The sequence below is a fragment of the Protopterus annectens genome, chromosome 3.part1 (genome assembly GCF_019279795.1).
Source record: "Protopterus annectens isolate FY-2018-M chromosome 3.part1, PAN1.0, whole genome shotgun sequence".
NCBI lineage: Eukaryota > Metazoa > Chordata > Ceratodontiformes > Protopteridae > Protopterus > Protopterus annectens.
The window spans coordinates 1,651,658,346-1,651,683,693 of NC_056732.1; the positions used below are offsets into that span (position 1 = coordinate 1,651,658,346).

At 38.9% G+C, this 25,348-nt stretch overlaps 1 protein-coding gene across 1 annotated transcript in view; it reads left to right on the plus strand.

The window, feature by feature from the left end:
- Positions 1-25,348, plus strand: part of PEX1 (peroxisomal biogenesis factor 1) — a 1,694,243-nt gene that overhangs the window by 17,746 nt on the left and 1,651,149 nt on the right. The gene's annotated exons all lie outside the window — the stretch shown is intronic.

The window sequence follows — 25,348 nt, forward strand, 5'->3', positions numbered from 1 at the left end:
TGGTTCTGTTGGGGATGGCACAATTCATGCACAACTGGCTATGCTCATACAGTGCCTTAGTGTAGGATTCAGCAGTCAAACTTTCAGTTCCCGTCTGCATGGGTGTCATGAAGTTTGTCACTTCTGACTTGAGTAGCATGAAGTTGGCTTTGGAGAAGTTTTTTACAGAGGTTTCCTTACTGGGGGCTGGGGGTGGGATGCGGATGGCAAGGGCGATTAGTTTTATGGTCAGACCTGACCAACAAGGGATGACCATAGGTGTGGATCATCGATTTCCCATGTTGGTAATGACCAGGTCTAGGATATTGGAGCCCCTGGTGGGACTAAGGATTAGTTGATCCAGGGCGCTGGAATTTATGAATTCCAAGAACCGTTGGGCAAAGGTGTTGGTACACGAGTAGTTTTCCCAGTTAATGGCAGGGTAGTTGAAATCCCTCAGTATTAGGGTGTTTGGTTATATATTAATATTTTTCCAGTATGTTTAGAAAGGTGTAGTGAGAATCTTGGGGCATGGTGGGGGATCTGTAGCAAGCTACAATTTGGATTGCAGTCTTACCTAGTGTTAGTTGCACCTGGAGAATTTCAGACGTATTGTGTTGGGCAGCTAGGCTGGTGTTGTGAATATCCTTGGTGAATATGGACACTTCTCCACCTTTATTGGTTCAGTCCTGGTTTGGTGGCCAAAAAGTGTGGTAAGAGTTTTAGCCTGGCATTGCAGGGTGCTCTCTGGAGCCTTAAACCAGGTCTCGGTTACTGCACAGATATTGATGTTCTCCATTTTTAGGAGTGCCTCGAGAGAGTGCATTTTGAGGTTTAGACTTCTAGCATTGAGTAGCATTACCTTCATATTTTGCATTCTAGTACCAGTTACAGTGGTGGTTTTGTCCTTTGAACTTTGCCTAAAAAAGGTACTATAGGGGTGGCAAGTGCCTTAGCCAGTAACCTGAATCCCAGGGGTGACAGGTGCAGACTATCTCTGGCAAAGCATCGTGGTCTGTCGATCATGTCGTCCCAGGCAGACAGGATCCCCTTGCTTAGCCAATTGTTGAAGTCAATCATTTTGTCCTTGTACTGTGGTATCATTCTGGGCAAAGGCAGGATGCTACTCAGAGCTAGGGTCATACCTGCCTGGGCCACGTGATCTGAGAGCTCTTCCATGTCTCTTGTAGTCCAGGGAGAAGTCATTCACTCCAACATGGACAATGACAGAGTCATATTTGTATTTGTTGTGGAGTGACTTCAGCGCATGTGTTATGTGGTGGATCCTGGCACCCGACAGGCAGCTGACTGTAATTTTCTCCTTGTTCAGCCTGGTGAGTGGGACATCAGTGTGCCTAATTATGGAGTCACCTATGACTAAAGTGTTGGGTACGTTGTCTTGCCTTAGGGGCTGTTGTTGGGTGGCACACTGGTGTTGTGAACTATGTGACACTTTGGTTGTGATTGATGTTTGTTTGCATTTCAGCTTCAGAGGTTCTTGTTGCTTGGGCAGGTTACTGTTAAGGGCCTCCACATATGTGGGTTTAGTGTTGCTCTGTGTGGGTGCTGGTGGTGTGGGTTTAGAAGTGCTATGTGTTGCTTGAGGTGTAGTGTATGTTAACCTTCTTCTCTTGACTGTCTAGCACAATCTTGGGTGGAGAGAGCTTTGCTTCCAGTTTGGCTGTAAGTGCATCTTTCACAGGTTGTAGTGTTGGGTGGAAGGAGGAGAGGGTTGTCTCTGTACATGAAGCAATTGCTGCATTGCCCTAGTATGCCCAAATTCACCAGGTGGACTGGAGAAATCACCGAAGCTGGTTTGTTTTTTTGTTTTGTTTTTTTTTTTTTTTTGTTAAGTGCAAGAGCTGTTTTCCCTTACCTTAGCAAGGTACTTTGCAATTATAGGCTGTTTAGCGCCTACGATTAATTTCTCATTATTAACAAGGAGAGCTGAGTGCTTGTATCCGTTTAAGACATCCTAGTGCTTGCTTTCCAGCAGGTTTTAAAGCAAGTGCTGGTCACCGATACTTAAAGGTAAGATGAAAAAAATGGTTTATCCTAAACACTGCACTGTGCACTAGAGGATTTAGATGTGAAAGTGGGTAGCTTAAGTTTTACCTGTCTAAAAAGTTGTTTTAGTGGGGAGTCACTATTTTTAAAGCAGCAAGATAGATTGAAAGGGGATGGTCACTTTAGTATTCTGGTACTGTGGAATACAGTAGCAGTGGCGGATTTAAGCCTGGGTGCAGGGGCGTGCGCCTCCCCCTTTTTAGAGCCGTGGTACAAGTTGACTCACTTAAAAAATGCAGTGTTTTTTTTTGTTTTTTTTTTTATTGAAATTGGAAAAATGTACAGCCAAAGTGGTACATTTTCCAGTTCCAATTCATCCACATTCTTTTTTTTATAATGGTTACGTCAAGGATGCATAATAGTTGTGATAGGAGGTTGTTGTCAGGTGATCAAATTCTACTGTCCTGGATAGGTGTTTCAACTGCGTTTTCAATTGTAGTTGACAAAAGGCACATTTGGTGACTGCCCAGAATGCAAAGACTTTGTGTATGAAAGGAAAAAAAACTTAATGTTAAATTTTACATTTTGCCATTTATTGAATTAATCCTAGTGGCCAAGCTGAAAGAGTGACGTTTTGTTTAATTGTGAAGGTCCAGCAATTTGGATTGTCCAGCAGTGTTCAGAGACCCTTAAATTTATAACTGCCTTTGAATTAATCCCACCAAAGTGTTACAATTGAGAGAATGTACCCATGAATGTCGGCAGGCATATGCTATGCACGCTACCGTACCTGTGAACATCTGGGACAGTCGGGATAGCAAATTAAATTACAATAAAAAAAGGTAAAAAATAAAGCTAAAGCTATTGTCAGTCCTCCCTTTCCAACACCTGTTGGCTAAGTGCTAAATTCAACTTTCACTTTCACACCAGATCAGTAGTTGGCGCTTTGTGAAAAAAAGTAAGCCCTGTTCGTGACTTTTAATTTATAATCTGTCTGTTGCCTGGGGAAACAGAGGTAAATGATCTGGTTTTCATTGTAAGGTGGAGGCGAGCAGCAGGCAAGAAGTGAGATGTCATGGAAATCCAAAGGGTTAGCAATACTGAATGTATGGAGGGCAGGACACAAACAGTTTGGAACTTCATTTCTTAGTGTCTGCAGACTGCATCTGTATTGGGATGTTTTATTCCATTAAACAGAGTTGTGGCTCATATATTAGCCCTCTTGAATATGCTTATAAAGCAATATTAACTTTTTGAATTGCCATTTCCGGTTCTATCGCATTCGCGTCTGTTGTAAGGTTATGAAATGTTGGTAATTTTCTTTAATCATTAATGGACTCTAAAGTTGTTAGGTCAGGTTAGTGTGTTGCTGTTACAGCTTTTTGTGGCTTTGTCTGTTACTGTTGTGTTCTTACAAGTGGGGGTCAGGGAAAGAAAAGAGTTTAGGTAACATCTTTTTTCTGTCTACAGAAAAGTGGATTAGAACTTTGAAAGTTAATTATAACTTTTCCTGCCAGATAACACCCATAGTTCCTAATGACATCCACAATAGTCCTTTTTTTGAGGGGGGGGGGGCTTCCTTGACTGAATAACTTCCCAATTAATAACAGTAATATTACTAATACTAGGTAGCATTATAAAGCAAGATGTATGTAAAAAATTACATTCAGATTACTAATCCAGAATAACATGTTGTAGAAATGTTTGTCACTTGTTCTTATTTTCTCTGGGAGAGCTGCATTTTGTTCAGGGGCATAGTATGAAACCCAGTTGTGGAAGACAAGAAGACCATATTGTCAATGTTTTTATAGTACACTACACTATACTAAATACATTGCTATTTGTTTGTTAGTAATCATGAGGATTTGCAATATTTCCAGATGCAAGTGGCTTGAGAATTATTACATGACATTTATTTGTTAGTTGTGCATCTTTAAATATTTTCAGTACTTGCATTGATAATTAAACAAGCATATTTTTCATGTTTTTGTATATATTTCCATAAACAAGCAATTGGAAGAGTATCTTGCTGTCATACGAAAGCTCAAGTCTGGCTAATAATACAAGTTTAGATAGTACAGTTTTCAGGAAATGACAATTTGTGAAACTTTGAAAGACTAATATCATTCTGGGTTTGTGAGCATTAAAATATTTGTATTTGTCTTATGTTTTTAACTTGATTTTTCAGAAGATGCTCTTGAATGTAAGGATGAGAGTAGGCTGTTAGTGGTGTGGCATTCCAGTGCTCAGAGGTACTAAACGAGACGAGCAGATTAGCCTGCCTAGGTACGCAGGAGCACCTCTGAAAAGCTTTACTGATTTAGTAAAAGTTGTTAACTTGTACATTAATTTAGTAGAAAAATAACTAAATTACCATAAAATGTGAGCGTGTGTTTAATGTATCTTTGATGTATGCCTCATTTGTTATTTTGATCAATGATTATTTAGTTGGGAAATTCGGTTGGGTGATCCGCCACAGAAGGTGAAATTGGTACATGGAAACTGTCAGGCGACTAGGCTGGTTTATATTAGTGTTTGTCAGGGCTGTAACCATTTTTACATAGGGAAGACGGAAAGATCCCTTAGGAGGAGAATTTACGAACACCTGTATGCCATTGAGACACAAAATAAGAATAATGCCCTTTTCAAACACTCACAAATTTGTCCCAATTTTCTTGGTTTTAAATTCGGTATACTGGATATAGTTAGGAAAAATGTGAGGGGGGGTGACTGGGGGAATGAAATTGAAACAAAGGAGTTGGAGTGGCAACTTACACTGAATGCCAATGAACCCCCTGGTGTTAACGATCACTTGTCCTTGTTGCCCATTTTAAAGCAAAGGGCTAGAATTTTGTAAAACATTCACGTCTATTTAATTTTAAAGGAAAAACACCTGCTGTATTGACAAAACAGTTGTTTTTAAGAATGATTTTATTTGTGACACATTTGCTTTTATTGTTAATTGATACAGGAAACGCAATGTCTGACATTGCAACTTTGGTTTTGAAAAAGTCTGTCGTGTTACAGACGAAAGCGCTTACCTATTTGAATTGATTCATGTATTTGAACTGATTTTAACATTATCTTGTTTTGGATTGTTCTGAATTTTCTACAACTACTGTCCATTGAGGACGGATTTACTACTTTGCATTAAACTTTTTTTGTGTGAGACTACCATCGTCCTTGGTTTGGTCAGGGCAGAGTGGGGTTGTTTTTTCTGAGTCTTTAAAATCTTTGGCAATTTTATTTTCGTAACTAGCTTTGGAGGATTTTATGAGGGATCTCAGCTTCTTACCGAGGCTGGTAAGGGAGTTTTTTTGCATCCTGGGATTTTCCTCTTTTCTGCAACAGTTTTTTTCCTTTTGTTGTAAAGTTTGTTTATGGCAAGGCGCCACCAGATTGACTTCCTTTTTTTGGAGGAGAGTGTCTTGGTTCTGTTGGGGATGGCACAATTCATGCACAACTGGCTATGCTCATACAGTGCCTTAGTGTAGGATTCAGCAGTCAAACTTTCAGTTCCCGTCTGCATGGGTGTCATGAAGTTTGTCACTTCTGACTTGAGTAGCATGAAGTTGGCTTTGGAGAAGTTTTTTACAGAGGTTTCCTTACTGGGGGCTGGGGGTGGGATGCGGATGTCAAGGGCGATTAGCTTTATGGTCAGACCTGACCAACAAGGGGATGACCATAGGTGTGGATCATCGATTTCCCATGTTGGTAATGACCAGGTCTAGGATATTGGAGCCCCTGGTGGGACTAAGGATTAGTTGATCCAGGGCGCTGGAATTTATGAATTCCAAGAACCGTTGGGCAAAGGTGTTGGTACACGAGTAGTTTTCCCAGTTAATGGCAGGGTAGTTGAAATCCCTCAGTATTAGGGTGTTTGGTTATATATTAATATTTTTCCAGTATGTTTAGAAAGGTGTAGTGAGAATCTTGGGGCATGGTGGGGGATCTGTAGCAAGCTACAATTTGGATTGCAGTCTTACCTAGTGTTAGTTGCACCTGGAGAATTTCAGACGTATTGTGTTGGGCAGCTAGGCTGGTGTTGTGAATATCCTTGGTGAATATGGACACTTCTCCACCTTTATTGGTTCAGTCCTGGTTTGGTGGCCAAAAAGTGTGGTAAGAGTTTTAGCCTGGCATTGCAGGGTGCTCTCTGGAGCCTTAAACCAGGTCTCGGTTACTGCACAGATATTGATGTTCTCCATTTTTAGGAGTGCCTCGAGAGAGTGCATTTTGAGGTTAAGACTTCTAGCATTGAGTAGCATTACCTTCATATTTTGCATTCTAGTACCAGTTACAGTGGTGGTTTTGTCCTTTGAACTTTGCCTAAAAAAGGTACTATAGGGGTGGCAAGTGCCTTAGCCAGTAACCTGAATCCCAGGGGTGACAGGTGCAGACTATCTCTGGCAAAGCATCGTGGTCTGTCGATCATGTCGTCCCAGGCAGACAGGATCCCCTTGCTTAGCCAATTGTTGAAGTCAATCATTTTGTCCTTGTACTGTGGTATCATTCTGGGCAAAGGCAGGATGCTACTCAGAGCTAGGGTCATACCTGCCTGGGCCACGTGATCTGAGAGCTCTTCCATGTCTCTTGTAGTCCAGGGAGAAGTCATTCACTCCAACATGGACAATGACAGAGTCATATTTGTATTTGTTGTGGAGTGACTTCAGCGCATGTGTTATGTGGTGGATCCTGGCACCCGACAGGCAGCTGACTGTAATTTTCTCCTTGTTCAGCCTGGTGAGTGGGACATCAGTGTGCCTAATTATGGAGTCACCTATGACTAAAGTGTTGGGTACGTTGTCTTGCCTTAGGGGCTGTTGGGTGGCACACTGGTGTTGTGAACTATGTGACACTTTGGTTGTGATTGATGTTTGTTTGCATTTCAGCTTCAGAGGTTCTTGTTGCTTGGGCAGGTTACTGTTAAGGGCCTCCACATATGTGGGTTTAGTGTTGCTCTGTGTGGGTGCTGGTGGTGTGGGTTTAGAAGTGCTATGTGTTGCTTGAGGTGTAGTGTATGTTAACCTTCTTCTCTTGACTGTCTAGCACAATCTTGGGTGGAGAGAGCTTTGCTTCCAGTTTGGCCGTGTAAGTGCATCTTTCACAGGTTGTAGTGTTGGGTGGAAGGAGGAGAGGGTTGTCTCTGTACATGAAGCAATTGCTGCATTGCCCTAGTATGCCCAAATTCACCAGGTGGACTGGAGAAATCACCGGAAGCTGGTTTGTTTTTTTGTTTTGTTTTTTTTTTTTTTTGTTAAGTGCAAGAGCTGTTTTCCCTTACCTTAGCAAGGTACTTTGCAATTATAGGCTGTTTAGCGCCTACGATTAATTTCTCATTATTAACAAGGAGAGCTGAGTGCTTGTATCCGTTTAAGACATCCTAGTGCTTGCTTTCCAGCAGGTTTTAAAGCAAGTGCTGGTCACCGGGATACTTAAAGGTAAGATGAAAAAAATGGTTTATCCTAAACACTGCACTGTGCACTAGAGGATTTAGATGTGAAAGTGGGTAGCTTAAGTTTTACCTGTCTAAAAAGTTGTTTTAGTGGGGAGTCACTATTTTTAAAGCAGCAATATAGATTGAAAGGGGATGGTCACTTTAGTATTCTGGTACTGTGGAATACAGTAGCAGTGGCGGATTTAAGCCTGGGTGCAGGGGCGTGCGCCTCCCCCTTTTTAGAGCCGTGGTACAAGTTGACTCACTTAAAAAATGCAGTGTTTTTTTTTGTGTGTTTTTTTTTTTATTGAAATTGGAAAAATGTACAGCCAAAGTGGTACATTTTCCAGTTCCAATTCATCCACATTCTTTTTTTTATAATGGTTACGTCAAGGATGCATAATAGTTGTGATAGGAGGTTGTTGTCAGGTGATCAAATTCTACTGTCCTGGATAGGTGTTTCAACTGCGTTTTCAATTGTAGTTGACAAAAGGCACATTTGGTGACTGCCCAGAATGCAAAGACTTTGTGTATGAAAGGAAAAAAAACTTAATGTTAAATTTTACATTTTGCCATTTATTGAATTAATCCTAGTGGCCAAGCTGAAAGAGTGACGTTTTGTTTAATTGTGAAGGTCCAGCAATTTGGATTGTCCAGCAGTGTTCAGAGACCCTTAAATTTATAACTGCCTTTGAATTAATCCCACCAAAGTGTTACAATTGAGAGAATGTACCCATGAATGTCGGCAGGCATATGCTATGCACGCTACCGTACCTGTGAACATCTGGGACAGTCGGGATAGCAAATTAAATTACAATAAAAAAAGGTAAAAAATAAAGCTAAAGCTATTGTCAGTCCTCCCTTTCCAACACCTGTTGGCTAAGTGCTAAATTCAACTTTCACTTTCACACCAGATCAGTAGTTAGCGCTTTGTGAAAAAAAGTAAGCCCTGTTCGTGACTTTTAATTTATAATCTGTCTGTTGCCTGGGGAAACAGAGGTAAATGATCTGGTTTTCATTGTAAGGTGGAGGCGAGCAGCAGGCAAGAAGTGAGATGTCATGGAAATCCAAAGGGTTAGCAATACTGAATGTATGGAGGGCAGGACACAAACAGTTTGGAACTTCATTTCTTAGTGTCTGCAGACTGCATCTGTATTGGGATGTTTTATTCCATTAAACAGAGTTGTGGCTCATATATTAGCCCTCTTGAATATGCTTATAAAGCAATATTAACTTTTTGAATTGCCATTTCCGGTTCTATCGCATTCGCGTCTGTTGTAAGGTTATGAAATGTTGGTAATTTTCTTTAATCATTAATGGACTCTAAAGTTGTTAGGTCAGGTTAGTGTGTTGCTGTTACAGCTTTTGTGGCTTTGTCTGTTACTGTTGTGTTCTTACAAGTGGGGGTCAGGGAAAGAAAAGAGTTTAGGTAACATCTTTTTTCTGTCTACAGAAAAGTGGATTAGAACTTTGAAAGTTAATTATAACTTTTCCTGCCAGATAACACCCATAGTTCCTAATGACATCCACAATAGTCCTTTTATGAGGGCTTCCTTGACTGAATAACTTCCCAATTAATAACAGTAATATTACTAATACTAGGTAGCATTATAAAGCAAGATGTATGTAAAAAATTACATTCAGATTACTAATCCAGAATAACATGTTGTAGAAATGTTTGTCACTTGTTCTTATTTTCTCTGGGAGAGCTGCATTTTGTTCAGGGGCATAGTATGAAACCCAGCTGTGGAAGACAAGACCACCATATTGTCAATGTTTTTATAGTACACTACACTATACTAAATACATTGCTATTTGTTTGTTAGTAATCATGAGGATTTGCAATATTTCCAGATGCAAGTGGCTTGAGAATTATTACATGACATTTATTTGTTAGTTGTGCATCTTTAAATATTTTCAGTACTTGCATTGATAATTAAACAAGCATATTTTTCATGTTTTTGTATATATTTCCATAAACAAGCAATTGGAAGAGTATCTTGCTGTCATACGAAAGCTCAAGTCTGGCTAATAATACAAGTTTAGATAGTACAGTTTTCAGGAAATGACAATTTGTGAAACTTTGAAAGACTAATATCATTCTGGGTTTGTGAGCATTAAAATATTTGTATTTGTCTTATGTTTTTAACTTGATTTTTCAGAAGATGCTCTTGAATGTAAAGATGAGAGTAGGCTGTTAGTGGTGTGGCATTCCAGTGCTCAGAGGTACTAAGCAGATTAGCCTGCCTAGGTACGCAGGAGCACCTCTGAAAAGCTTTACTGATTTAATGCAAGTTGTTAACTTGTACATTAATTTAGTAGAACAATAACTAAATTACCATAAAATGTGAGCGTGTGTTTAATGTATCTTTGATGTATGCCTCATTTGTTATTTTGATCAATGATTATTTAGTTGGAATCCAATAATCCAAAAAAAGCACCAAACCATGCCGGATTATTGACCCAATCAATTAAAACATAAACGCTAAACCATCACTGTGTTTTCGATTGTAACTAACCCTATTGTAGAGTTGTTTTTTTTTATTAATGGAGTTTTACATCTGATGAAGTTATAGACAAAAATGCAGTGACAGTTTAGTATTTATGTTGTAACTGAGTGGTTCAGAAAAATCCATCTGGGACTTGTTCTGGCATGGCTTTGGTGCTTTTCTGGATTATTGGTGCCTCTTTTGCACAGAGTTTTCTCCATTTTCTTTTTGTTTATTTAGCTGGAATGTAATACTTTTGTAATGCAGAAGGGGAATAAATTTGTCATAAATTCAGCTTCCAAAAGCAGTGATTTGAAATTAAAATGACTGCATTTGAAGCAGCTTTCACAATACAGATTTATAGATGTGTGTGTGTGTGTGTGTGTATGTATGTATATATACATATATATATATATATATATATATATGTGTGTGTGTGTAAATATATATATATATATATATATATATATATATATATATACATATACATGCTGCAGTTTGTTGGCCTGATGTTGATTCCTTCTGTAATGCTGCTTTGGGTGTCTTGTGTAATTTATCTATACCGTCGTCAATTTCTTGGGCTAATAATTATTGATACTCATTAGGTTATTTTGTTGGAAAGACACTTTTGTAATTTCTTTATTTTTTGGCAGTGGCAGTAACAGCACAGCATAAAGGACTCTGCAGTGCTCTTCAGCTTGTGTCATTGTGAATTCAGTTTTTAAAATAGCTCATCTTTGTTTGCTTGTTTGTTTGTGTGTATAGTGTATCAATGATTGCTGCAGTTTGCTAATCTGATCATGCTGAGATGTCTTTGGTTATCTTAGAGGTAACAGAATATCTTTCTAATGATTAGTTTCTGCCAGATGTTATTTTACCTCTGCAAAAAGGTTTCGGGAAAATAATGCCCAGAATGTGTATTAAGTTCTCCTTATGTCAGAAGTAAAAATATTCTATATTTCAGAAAAATATATTATTTTCACTTGTATCGTGCAGTGACCACAGTGCCAAGCTTTGAAGTGGCTAAAGCTGTGGAGTCCTTCAGAAGTGTGCTACAATGGAAGATCTGTGGACAGAACTACAGTCTTAGGGTTGTGTTGTATTTTGTAATGACTTTTTGAAGGATATGAGTATAGACATAACCTTTCAAAGACTAGCCCCAGTGGCTTTAGTTTATCTGCCTTTGGTGCCACAGTCTGGCATTTGCACAGTGAGTTTTCCCATCTCACAGTGCTTTGCTCTGGCTGTATTCTTCTTCGGTGTGAACACTGAATATTTTTTCTGTTTTTGTGTCTCTGTCTATGTGCTGTGATTTTCTCCAACACCCACAAAATATCTTGTAAGTGAAATGGTGTTCCTCCAATTGGCCTGTAGGTAAATGAGTTGTCTGTGTGTAGGACTGTGCATCTAGTGACAAACCTAGCTTATCAGGCACAGTGTAAGTGTGAATATGTTTATCTTGCTGCAGACTTGGCTTGCCTGGGATGGTGTACACCTCACATTATACATGGCATGGCTTATCAGGAGCAGTGTGTGTGTGTGTGTGTGTGTGTGTGTGTGTGTGTGTGTGTGTGTGTGTGTGTGTGAGAGAAAAATATCACTGTTTTTATGTAGATAGGTAGATTATTGCTGGGCATGTGTAATTTTTCTTGGTAGCAGTAACACACACACACAGTTAACAACTTGGTATCTTTGATAAATAAGTATAAAGTTGAGACCTGGCAGCTCCCACATAGCAGGCTGGATAAGTGGATTTTGACACAAGCTTAGTACATGCCTTTGCCATGGATCCCAAAAGTGTAAAACTGGCCCCGCTCATAGATGTACAGATAAAGCTGCTATACCTTGTGTTGAAGGCTGGAAAAGGTGTGGCCATTCTTTAACTTTACTGACAATCAAATTTATAGAGGCATACCCAGAAAGTTACTATAGTGTGTGTAGAGGTCTGAGGACACTGTAGTTACTACAAAGCCTCTGTGGGTTAACACGATGGGGGAGGGGGCAGCACAGATGGAGGGTGGGGCAGCAGCGCTAGACCTTTGAGTACAAAGTGGAAAAACCTGTTTATACCCCTGGATGTACCTCACCTTGTACGGTGCCTTTGATCCTTATGCTGCTTATTAATTTAAGGGTTACTGCAATAGTTTAAATCACATCTCTCAAAGATAGCCCATCTTTAGGATTACCACCTAAATTATGTGGGACAGTCCTTGCTGATGTGAATTGCAAAAAAAAAAAAAAAAATGAAATATATCAAATGTCCCAGGATTTTAAGACAGAATATTTCTTAACTTTCTTCTAGTTATTTTGTAACTGATAAAAACAACACATATTCTATAAGGCTGAGCTTTTACTTTAGCATAAAAAGTGAAGTTCACGTCTTCCTATTGAATGAAGGTACAGTTTATCCTGCAAAACTTTACATTTCCATAAAAAATTACCCAGTTTGGGCATCTGAAAAGTTGGTAACCCTATACTCTGTTCAAAAGAGCAATTCCTCTTCCTCCTACACATGATTTTTCAACTCGCTCTGTTAAGATTTCAAAGCAAAATTCTGTGGCATATAGTACTAAAATGTATACTTCCCTTAATCTTAACATATTCTGTAAATGGAAAGCAACACATTTTAGCATGCCATGATATTCCTATTTAAAGGTCTTAGCAATTTTTTACATTTTGCCTGTTCAAATTTTAGAAAGCAGAGATTTGTGAAACTGAGTATTGAGAACTATAACTAAATTGCACTATATTAACATTTATCATTAGAGTTGACTGTTTTAAAAGCTTTAAAATGTAAAGCTTACCTAGTATAATAGTAGTCATTTTCAAACTCTTTAAAAATGGTAGAAATATAGGCAACTGAATTTGCTTCAAGCATGGGATATCATTTGCAGATGTTAGTATAACACTGAAATGGTTCATAGATGCAGTTAAATAAATCCCACAATGCTGTGTGTTTAATTCTGAGGGTGTTGCACTAGCGGGGCTGGCTGGGTAAGAAATATGGAGATGTTTTAGACTGGTGAGGAGGTAAATTTAAAGTTATATGTTTTACTACTGAAAATGTTCAAATGGCATAACGATCGTTTGCGTAGTTTTTAGCACACGTTTGATTATTCTCTGTGTTCATAGGTAGGTACTAGGCTATCGGCTCTGGGGCCTATATTTTCCTGTGCCACTGTCGAGCAGAGCCACAGAGGTGATCCAATCATCAAGATTTTTCTTGAAGAGAATTTTGAAAGATATGATTCCATGCGCATGTCATTCACCTTTCTGTATTATTAATTGTATTTTCTGGTCTGTGTAAAATTTTACCATCTTGTCTTTTTTTTTTTTTTTTGTAGGATAGTTTGTAGCCCATGCTTTTGATGCTGATCTGTCTGATATCATGAAATGTCCGAGAAGGGTGATGTTAGGTTGGCTCGGTTTTATATTTTAAATATTTTTATATGGTTGGTTAATTCCCTGATGAATGAGATGTTATTTTGATCATTTCCCTTTGTTGGAAAATGTGGTGCTTATTTGTTTTTCTGTAACCTGGCTAAATTCAAAACATGCCCTTGTTTAAAGTTATGATGGAAAATGTCTGACTGTATTTAGTTATGTGTAAGGAGACAATACACCCTCCCTTTTTTAATTTCTCCAAATCTTTTGGGTTCTTTTTTATAAGACCCATTGCTCCTACTACTATTAGAACTGTCTCGGTATCTTTCTTCCACTTTGTTTTTATTTCTGTCTGTAAATCCTGATATTTTATGACTTTGTCTCTCTGTATGCAAGACACTGTAGTCACTGGGTGTGGCGATTTCAGTGAGCAATGCTACTTTTGTCTTCCTTTCATGGACCACTATATCTGGTTTTCTAGCATCTACCTTTTGAACTGTTGGTAATGGATGTAATGTAGACTTCATCATTTTCTATGATGCTTTGTGGATCATGTTTCCAGTGTTTTTCAGCCACTTCAGTACCATAATGTTTGCACAATCCCTAGTACAACAGTCTTGCCACATTATTATGCCTTTCATTACACAGTCCTTCTGCCATTAGTATGTCATAACCAGCAACGGGGTGTGCAACTTTTTCCAATTCTGTTTTTAGAAATCCTACCTTTGTCTATTTCTCCACCATGTTCAATGGACTTTGCAAACCAGTGTGTATGTAGCCTACTATCTTGGGCCACCAATATTAACATTTCATCTCTTGGTTTGAATTTGCCTCTTCTTAACCATTCCTGCATTCGATCCTGATTAACATGAGGTTCTTCCACCCTTCCTTTATAATCATGTCTACATCTTGACAGTATTACAAGTATTTAGTGTGGGGGAAAAGCAATTTCCTTTATGAAAATAATATGCTTTTGCAACAGATAAATTTGTGGGGGGGGAAACGTCCCTACTACTCGTAGTGTTATGTAAGAACCGTCTTTGGAAAGGATTTCCTCCCAGCTTTCGTCAGCTGTCAAGGTACCATAATGTTTGGACTGCAGCCAGAATCTTTGTGTTCAAGTCCTTGTGGCTAGGACATCAGTTTGTAAATATTGCCTTTATAAAATGCTTTCCAAGGCGTACTGTTTGCAGCATAATGCATGTAGAAAACAACCATGTATCTGAAAACTATTTTATGTCACATTTTCTTGGAGGAAATGGCCACATCCTTGCATTTATTTGAAGTCAGATAACCATGCAAGCATCAACATTACTGATGTGCAGAAGGGAAGGACTTGACCATTCACATCTGCAATTTCTAGTAGTTTCCCTGAAGTTAAGAAACTCAACCAGTGACTAAAGGAGGGGCATACCATGCTTTCCTACCGGCTTACCTCATTTCTTGCATAAGGGTCACATCTTCTAGAGGTTCTCTACATCGGTCATACTGGGTAGTAAGAGGTAGCACAAGTGAAGGGACCAGACTGTCTGAAGCCATGCAGTCTCTCAACTGCCCAGAGTTTTGTTCCACATATTTTTGATCTGTTCATCATAAAATGTGTAATTTTTACAACAAATTGTTAAGGATTGAAGTCACTAAATTATAGACATTTGAGTTTCAGATGTCTGATCCTTCAGAAACATACACATTAATGCAAAGTATTTTACTCAGCTTGCTAAATATTTGTCAAATAGATCCATTAGTGAAAACTATACTCCAGCACTCCTTCATAATTCCTCTACACAAAGTCAGCACATCTATAGAACATCTCAGCACTGAAACAGATCCTTTTCACTTCTTAGGTACTGTCACCCAGAGCAGAATCTTCAGCCACATTCTCAGCTCTCTTCCTTGACCTATCTAAAGCCTTTAATGTGATTTCCTATCAGCTTCTCCTCAACAGGCACAGCCTCCTTGACTTGGTATACACCTCCATCGACTAGTTCTTCAGCTACCTCAGAAACTGCACCCAGTTTGTAAAATGGTAAGACTCCAACTCCAGCTTCAGCTGCTTCCCATTCAAAACAGGTATTTCCCAAGTTACCAAGCACACAAATGATATACAAAAAGTATCCAAACCTGCTTCCATTATTCAGCATGTTGACAACTCCACTCTGCACCCTGTTTAACCATCCCACAATCCATTCCTAGGCTGTCTTCACTTCCGTTGAAAAGTGGTTACAAAAATCCCAACTACTCGTAAACCCAAAGAAAACCAAAACTACTCGTATTTCATTCCCAAAACACAATTCCAAATGCCTACAATTTCAACATAATAATTGTTACCAATGTTAAAATTGAACTTGCCACCCATTCTAGATTACTAGGCACTGCTATTGACAAATCAAATTTCTATCTAAATATCGTCATAGTAGTAAAAACATACACTGAGCTGGGATCTCTAGACAGAGCCAAATCCTTCCTTAATAACCACAGATGAGACATAACAACCACTACCCCCTTCTCCCCAGCCTGCTTTATACCTCAGCATTATTTACCAAACTCAACTCATTCCAATTCAAAACATTTTAATAACAAAATTAGAAAATTCTCATGCCTCCCCAGTTGAGTCCATCACTGCACATTCCCAGAACCTGTAAACTGGGTAGAACTCACCCATCACATCTCTCTTTCCCAGTTAGTCAGAGCACACAAGATACTGCATAATTCATCAAAAACTCCCTCAGTGTCTAACCTTATGTAGTGGCACTTGCCAAAAAAGAAATCTTTGCTCCAAGGAAGTTGTTTTTGTTTCTCTTTCGGCTTTTCCTGGTTAGGGTTCGCCACAGCGGAACTCCAGTCTGCTAATGATTGGCAGTAGATTTTCATGAACGCCGAGGTGCCAGCTCGACGTCCAGCCTTCATTGAAGGCATATCATCCTTAAAATCCAAAACATTTTCACATAGACACTGTATTCTCAGTAAGAATCTCTGCAATCTGAAACAAGCTTGCTAGCTCGTCAGACTTACACATTTCAGAACTGCACTAAAACACACGTACACTCATACAAACTCTGCAAGTACTTCATACCCATCATTGACCCCTACCTAGTTATTTTTTTTCTCCATTATAACTCCTGTTTGGACCTTTTTCCTCCCTGTTTTCTATCCTGTCTACAGCCTCTTCTGTACATGCTTGAACAGTGTTTTCTGTTGCTTTCACTGTTCTCTCAGATGAGAAAGTTTGTATATGCTTCTATTCTTTCTTTGACTAGCAAGCACAGGAAGGCCTGTTGATTACAAGCTTCATTTAGAAGTTTTGACAGGAAAAGTTGGTGTTGCATTTTTTTTCTTTGGTGTTTATTTGAGGTGATTGGAGTGAATTGTAGCATTTTAAAATTACTTTTGTTTAAATTGTGATTTGGTGTCAGTTTGTATGCTAAACATTTTCTGACAAGTTTTGTTTATCAGCTTATGATATATTTGTTGTCTAAAAGTGTTTTAGACTGTATCCATTCATTTTGACTGAAACTAGCAAATGTTTACTAAGTTAGGGGACTTTTGTGCATGCACGTTCTGCTTGGAATTGTCCTACTGAAACTGTCATTTTATTTTGTGCAATCTTCTGAATAGCAACTCATGTAGAAATAGACTTCAGATTACTTTTTATGCCATTTTGTATGCTAAACATTTCTGACAGGAATTTTTTTGTCAGTTTATAATTTATTTCTTGTCTAATACTGTTTTAAACTGTATCCATTGTTTTGGACTGAAACTAACTTTTTTCTTTAAAGTGGGGGATTTTGTATTTTGAACTGTGTTATTGAAAATATTGTCATTTTCTCAGTGTATTCAGAATAGTGTCCCTACAGAAATAATCTTTAAATTGTTGTTTAAAGGGAGAATCCATCTTCTTATTGTGCTGACTGTGCAGCCAGTATTTGATGTTGAGCTGGCTAGTTTCTTGTCTCCTGATCGACATGCCACCCCTCTCCATCTTCCTCATCTTCACTTAAAAACAAAAGAATAAATAAAAAATATGCCTCAGCCTACAGCTTGTGACTCCGCAGTAGACTTACCTTCAGACAGGCTATCAGATTATTCACCTTCTGTTACCTCTAGGCCCTCTGGAGTTGTCATAGTTTCACACCTCTGCATGACACAAGAGTATGGGAGAACCAAACCCTTCAGGTGCAGGGGAACTCAGAGGTGCAGAATCTTTTGCCAGTATTGATGCTTTCTCCCAGGGATCATCCCACTAGTGTAGTGCATCCTAGAAAGAAGCAGAAGACCCTCCACATGGTGAAGTAGCAGTCTGTGACTGGTTTCCCATCTGAGATGGTTGCAATAGATAGAACCATAGTTCAGACAAATGGTTAGGAGGTGCAAACCTGGGTTATAGTAATGCTGGCATTTCCACCCCCAGTTGCTCTACTAAGGGGAAAAAAAAAACTACTTCCCAAGAAAATTGCTAAGGATCCTTTTTTGAAGAAGATCCTGTGTCTGAAGACTGTAACCTGTTGGCATCATTTCAGTTGGTTTCCTATGACGTCAAACAGATACAGTGTCCCAAATAGATTTTACCTTTCTTTCTCTTGATTCCAGCACTGGGAGATTTCTTACACTCCTACTGAAATTCTATATTGGTTACAATAGACTTTATATATTGCTCATGACTAAACTGAGTATTTGCTTTTGGGGGTATTTCTGTAATATCTGTTTTCTTAATGGCTGTGTTACTTTTACTGAACGTCACTGTTTCGACATGGTTCATTATTTATTTACCAAAAAAAAAATTAAAATTTACTGTGGTAATTGTGTGGCTAATCTTTCCTTTGGTGGGACTCTCTGCTAGTTTATAACGATGCATATGCCAGCTATGCCATGGAAGCAGACTGTGACTTGCCATGGGCAACCAATCATCTCTTCCAGGCATAGGTTCATAGGTAGGTACTAGGCTATCAGCCCGAGGGCCTACGTAAGCCTACCCAACAAGGTTCCCTGGCTTATGCCTCCCAAGAAAGTTATTTTCCTGTGCCACTGTCGAGCAGAGGCACAGAAGTGATCCCCGGGGTGTATTTCCTATTTCCTATCCACTCATCAAGATTTTTCTTGAAGAGTGCTAAGAACTTTGCTTGATATAGACGGGTAGCCTGTTCCAGAGTATGGGAAATTTCTGGGACAGGAATCTATCCCTCCAGCATGTCCTGTTTATTGTGGTGACAAGTCCCTAGAGCATGTAGCTCAGAGGGATTGGGATTTCTTTAGGTGTAGCATGTTCAACAGCTCTTGGTTTGACATGCCTTTATATGTTAGGCAGAGATCACCTCGGAGTAGGCGATATGCTATGGAGTAAAGCTGGAGTTTTTTGAGACGGTCAGTGTAGGGCATCTGTTTGAGGCCAGTAATCCTCTTTGTGAGGTACTTCTGTGGCCTTTCCAGCTGCTGCAGATGGCTTGAGATACATTCCAAAAGGGGCGTTGTACTCTCTAATGGGGTCTAATGAGGGTCGAGTAGAGGGGAACAATTACCTCTTTTTTTCCCTGGATGAGAACCCTTTTATGATGGTGTGCCACGCAGAAGGACTTCCCGACTACTGTGGCAATGTGACTATCAAAGGACAGACTATTGTCATATGTACATACGTTGAAAAAAACAGTACGGTCTGTAAATTTTGTATGCTGGATGTGCATGATGTCAAAGCATCTTAAGGTGTCATTTCCCCAAACCCAAACCCAGTCTTCCATTTTCCCACTCTCTACCCCAGTAGTTGACTTACCACACTGCGCCCCCGCTTTTGCATATTCCTGGATCCACCACTGAGTAAGATGGCCAATAAATTTAAATAGTTGAAGGGGAGCGATTTCACAAAATGATAATTTTGTGCTTACTCACACAAGCCAGTAAAAACAGAGAGGAAATGAGATATATGGTCAAATTAAAAATTTCTTCCTGACTCACAAGAGACAGAGCTGTGGTCTAAGTTTTAATATGCACGTAAAAGCAGAATACAAGTAAAATGCAAGGTAAATAAAACAAATCATAGTATTCAAAATAGAAAAAGGCAGTAATGTAATACAACAAATAAAAAGCAAACTAACCTTTCCCTCACAGTAAAGTGTAGCAGAGTCTGAGTGAGCCTTTCTAGTAAAGCTCGGAAATGTTTTATTTTACCCCTTAAATATAAGGTTTTGTTCCTAGCTCCACCCCCTCAGTTCACAGATGATTAACCTTAACTGACCTGTTCTATTGACCTGCACTAATTTCTGCCTGACTCACAAGAGACAGCTGTGGTCTCTTTTCAAGTTTTAATATGCAGTTAAAAGCAGAATACAAGCAAAATGCAAGTTAAATAAAACAAATCATACTATTCAAAATAGAAAAAGGCAATAAAGTATACAACAAATAAAAAGCAAACTAACCTTTCCCTCACAGCAAAGTATAGCAGAGTCTGGGTGAGCCTTACTAAATGAAAATTCAGTACACTGCTATAGCAACAACTGTATTGCTGCCAGTACCTATGTACATTTCTGTGTAAATAGCTCCACATTTTGTTGTATGTTTGGTTGTATTGCCTGGTCTCTCTGTCCTGGGTTGTGACTGAAAAGGGTCCTTTGTCCAGTTCACCTACCTAGTGAACAAATGAGTAAGTAAAATCAGTAAGCAGTGAGGAAAACTAAGCACACGTAGTACCTTTTCAGATGTGTGAAATAGTCTTTAAATTTTACTCTGAACGCACTTGAGGTTTCCTATTGTCAACTGCCTTCACATGGGGATTACTTGTCTCCCACCAAGGACATTTACAAATGGCAAAGAAATGGCTAACAACTTTGCAAATTCAAGAAACTTACCATTTCCTATGCCCTTCATCATTTTGCTTATTTTCAATATTATTTTCTTTAAAAAAATCATTGCCAGTAGCTTAAGCCAAGGACATTAGTTTAAACATTCACCTTTGTAACATGTATATGATCAGTAAACTTTTATACCCCATCACCGATGCCAGCAGCGCAAGATCACTTACTTTAACTTCCTTCTGTCCAGCCTTTCTTATCTTGTGATAGTGGAAGACTTGCATATCTTACAGCTAAGAAAAATTACTTGCTTGCTTAAATATCTTTAACATATACATCAGTCACTGATAAGAATGTCTGTGCACTCTACAAAACTGCTTTATAGTATAACATGCAGTGTATGTATCATGAAACTTGTAGAGATATTGAAGAACAAAAAATGTTTTACTTATGGTTACTTACTGCATTCAGTCTTTTAATGACATACATTGGGAGTATATTATTAACAATTCACTCACCAGTTTAACACAGTCGACAAAAGTCCAGTCATTCTCAGTCACTTTTTCTTGCAAAGCCGCATGTCCGATGTCTGTGCCTATATCCATTGGGACTGATGCTTTTTAATTTCCTGTTTATTCACTAATTTCAGTGTTTGTAGATAATTACTAGGCTAGCTACCTTTGGGTCCATTTTAAGGCTAACTTTCTTTTTTGTGCTTCTCCAAACACTGGTGTCTGGTCCAAGTCCAAGGCATTCCTGATTTCTTTTAGTCAGCACCTTTGCCTTTTCTGTCTGACAGGTAGTTTCCTTTTGAAAAATGGGAGAGGTTTTAACTGCCATAGTCTCTCTGTGGGCTTTGTTCTTGTCAGATGAATGAAAATCAGAGGCCCCTTCTACTTGCTGGCTCACTCTTTGTTAGGTAAAACTTTTTTATGTCTTTCTTAGTCTGTTCTGCATCAAAACTGTCTTTGACCCTCTAGAAAAATTATATTCTGAAGACAGCTGGTTGCAGCAGCTTGAATCTCACTCGTTCCAGTCACCATTCCCTGGCAGTGGGATAAACTTGCTTTTTTTCTGCCTGGTGTACAGTGAATAATAAGGAGCTTCTCTTTCTCCTTTTCGTGGACAGATTTGGAGCATATGCACAATTCGCCCTGTCAGTGAACAAATTCTGCTGTAAAACACCAGTCCATTTGCTTATTTGTACTTTTGTAAAATTTAATGCAGTTTGTTCTTTGCAGTTTCTCGGGTATAGTAGAGTATCTCAAGTTTTATCTCTGCTGTGTCTTCTAAGTTATTTTTTGAAATGGCTGTTCTTGAGATGCTTCATACTCAGGCAGACTCTCTAACATCTGCTTGTTTTGTAGTTTTATCAGTTCATCTGAATAGTTTCTTCTAATTTTTTGTTCTTGTATTTTACTTTATATTCCTTTGGTGTTTCATTATTTTAAACAAATGTATTTTTATTGTAAATTACCGGAAGCCATCTTCCTCTTCCATCTTTCTCTTCCAAAGTTAAAACTTGAATTGATTTTGCTAAACGGCTGCAAGATTCTTCTCCTCTGGAGTTTTTTCTTTTCTGGTTGATTTCTCTCCATTTTTCCAAACTTCTTTGCTGACCTCCAGGCAGTGTAATTATTCGCAAGTAACTACATTTTACCCAAACTGGCAATTGCATTGGCTTTTATTACATTTCCAGTTTTTACATTGGGAGAGCTGAGATCAACCTGTTGATTAGTGTGCAGCCATCCTGAAAATTCCACTGTATCTCAACATTTATTATTAAATTTGAGGTGAAAGGAACACTGCATAATGCTTAGCTGGATTTCTTTCTCATAGTCTTATCAAACTTATTTATTTTATTTTACATTTGTTGACCGGGATAGTCCGACTGGATGCATGTCCATTTTCAGCAGAGGCCTGGGGAGAAAAGTTCCAAGGGTAAGCAGATACAGCATTACATAATACCACCATCACATATTACAAACAGACTATTTACAGAGATTACATAAGTAAGCAAGTTAAACAAGTTCCACAGGTTACAGTTAATCCTGAGCACAAGTCAGGATTAAATTAAATTACATAGTAAACTGGTTAACAGATTTTTACACATTCTAGAGAGAGTTAGCCAGGCTTGATACATTGACATAGCCAGTTAAGTGACAAATGTTGTTTGAGTCTAGTTTTAAATTGACCTAAGGTGGAAAGTAAAGTAATATCAGCTGGAAGAGAGTTCCAGGATCTACTTACAGAGTTTGCAAAGAGAGAATCACCGGCTGTGTTATTAATTTTGCTAGTCTGAATTAGTAGTTTGTTAGAGGATCGAAGCGGTCTAGGATTGTTATAGGGGGTGATAATATTTTTAAGTGCAGGAGTATTGTCCGGATTATAGAGGATTTTATAGGCCATAATCAGTTGGTTATACTGGATTAGGCTGGGTAGTTCAAGCCAACCAAGCTGATTTAGATTGATGCAATGATGTGTCCTAAAAGGTAGCCCAGTGGCAAACCTGGCAATGTGGTTGTAGCAAATTGAGAGTCTTGTTCAAATTCAAGAGTAGAGGGGATGCATACAGAAGGGTTGAAAGAAGGTGAGAGCGAGCTATGGCAATTTTAGCTGGAGGGGTTAGGAAGGCTTTTATTCTGTAAAGTGACCCTAGTTTTTTATTGATGGTTTTGATAGTTTGGTTAACATGTAGGTCAAATTTTAGATTATTGTTTATGATGACACCTAATAGTTTTGTAGATGGGTCAGGGGAGATTATTGTGCCATCATTTGATTTTATGGTAAAGGTGAAAGCGGTAGACCTACGTGTTGGTGAAAATAACAGCGTTTTAGTTTTTTTTGGGATTTAGGATCAGACGATGTTCAGAAAGCCAGTTTTCTATTGTATTAAAGGTGGTCTGGGTAGCTGACCATAACTCTACTGGAGATGTGGCTAAGCAAATCAGAGTAGAGCCATCAGCATATTGGCTACAGCTGACTTTTGGGATGACAGTATAAAGGTTGTTAATGAAGATGGAGAACAGCAAGGGCCCTAGTATAGAGCCTTGTGGTACTCCGAGGGTGTTAGGTAGAAGGTTAGAGAGTTTGTTCTGCCAGGGGACAGCCTGCTGTCAACCATTCAGGTAGGATTGAAACCATTGGAGGGCTCCAGTATCTAGACAGAATGTTTGCAGGGTGTGGTTTAAAAGTTGGTGATCAACCATATCGAATGCCTTGGAAAGATCCAAAAAGAGGGCTGAGGATATATAATTATTGTTGCGATTATGGTTTATGGTGTTAGTAAAGGCTAGGAGGGCTGAAGTAGTGCTGTGATGAGGACGGAAGCCATGCTGAGTGTCTGCCATAAGGCGATTTTGGATTAGGTGGTGCATGAGTTGTCTATGAATACATTTTTCCATAATCTTTGCAAGTGGAGAGAGTATAGCTATTGGCCTATAATTGGAGAATTCAGTAGAGCTGCCTCCTTTGTGAAGTGGGATTACATAGGATATTTTCCAGATGGTGGGAATTTTAGCTTCTACTATGGTTCGATTGATTAGTATTGAGATGGGGTAAGTAATAGCATCAGCTGATTTTTGTAGGTACTCAGAAGGGAGTTGATCAGCAGAAAGTGTAGTGGGTTTTAATTTTTTGATCAAGGTACGGATAAGTGAAGTGGCGACTGGTTGGAAGCTGAACGTAAGTAGGTTTCTATGGGTGCTACTTTCAGGACCAGGGGAGCTAGGAGGTAGTTGGCTAGCTAGGGCTTGAATTGTCTCAGTAAAGAATTGGTTAAAACTATCCGAAACATCTTCAGGGGTTTTATCAATAGTAGTAGTAGCAGAGATTGGGGATGAAGTTTGTCCAGGATATAGTAAATTATTTAAACCTGCCCAAAACTTCTGAGGGTTATTTTGATTTATTGTCTGTAAATTACAGTAGTATTGTTTTTTGTCTTGTAAAATTGATTTTTTGGTTTAGTTCCTGGATTGCCTGGATTTAATGTGATCTTGAGGGTCTTTACAAGAACGCCATAAAGCCCATGCTTTGTTTCTAAGGGTAATTTTGAGTTTAGACTCTATAGAAAGCCATGGTGCAGTTTTTGCCTTGGTTCTCTTTGAACGAACAGGTGCATGCAAATCAAGGATCTCAAGGAATTTGTTGTTAAAGTATGCTATTGCTTCCTCTAAGGGGAGGTGTTTTAGAATAGACCAATTACATGAGTTTAGTTCTTGTTGATTTTGTCAGGGTCAAAGTTTTTATTGTTTCTAACCTTTCTGAGTAAGGGTTGTTGGGGAATTAATGATTTTGTGCTTAATTACATATGTGAGAAGGTGATCGCTTAGGCCATTAAGGAGGGTACCAGAGGTGTACAGTTGGGGGTGACTGTTTACGAGTACCCAGTCAAGTATACTTTCTTTTTGGTTGGGTTTACCTATCCTGGTAGGGGTGGATATGATTTGTGTAAATGCATGCAGGTTAATATGGTTGGTTGGGGATTCTAAGGAACAGGTGTCCCAGTCTGTGTTTAGAGTCTCCAAGTAGTAGGGTTTCTTGGGGGTAGTGACATGATGGCCAGTGCAGGATATCTTCAAATGTAGATATATTGTTACCTGGGGGAATCTACATACAGATGATATTAATGCATTTATTTTTATTAAGTTGCAGTTTGCTGGCAAGAATCTCTGAGTTATTAATCTGAGGAAGTTGTATTACATCTATGGTGACATTCAACTCAGATTGAGTACAGCTACCCCACCCCCCTTCCTCGAAGCACGATCCAGCCTGTGTATGTTGTATCCAGGTGGTAACACTTCATTGTCTTTAGTGTTAGGTTTTAACCAGGTTTCAGATAAACAGAGAATCTCAGGGGAGTGGACATCCAGAAGTGCATGCAATTCATGTACCTTGTTGTTATTGCTTCTAATATTGAGATGACAGACTAGGAGAGAGTTAGTTGGCCAATTAATTGCAGGTTTGTAGCTTAGATTACAAGTAGAGGGGGTATGTGTATCTGAAGTGAGTGGGCCAGGGTTGGGGTGAATATCACCACCAAGTATTAGGTTGAGTCTATACTTGGTGATGAACTTCAGGAATTTGTTTATTAGTTTGTGGTAGTGTTTGGATCTAGAGCTAATGTGCCTGGGGTGAGATGTTGATAGACTGAACAAGATGTTGGATAGGATGTGGTACTGTAAGTATGGTTGAAGGTAGAAGGATTTACATCCTGGGGTGATAGTATGGCCTTTTGGGACCTGAAATCCCGTGAGAAACTGGTTTTCATACAAGGT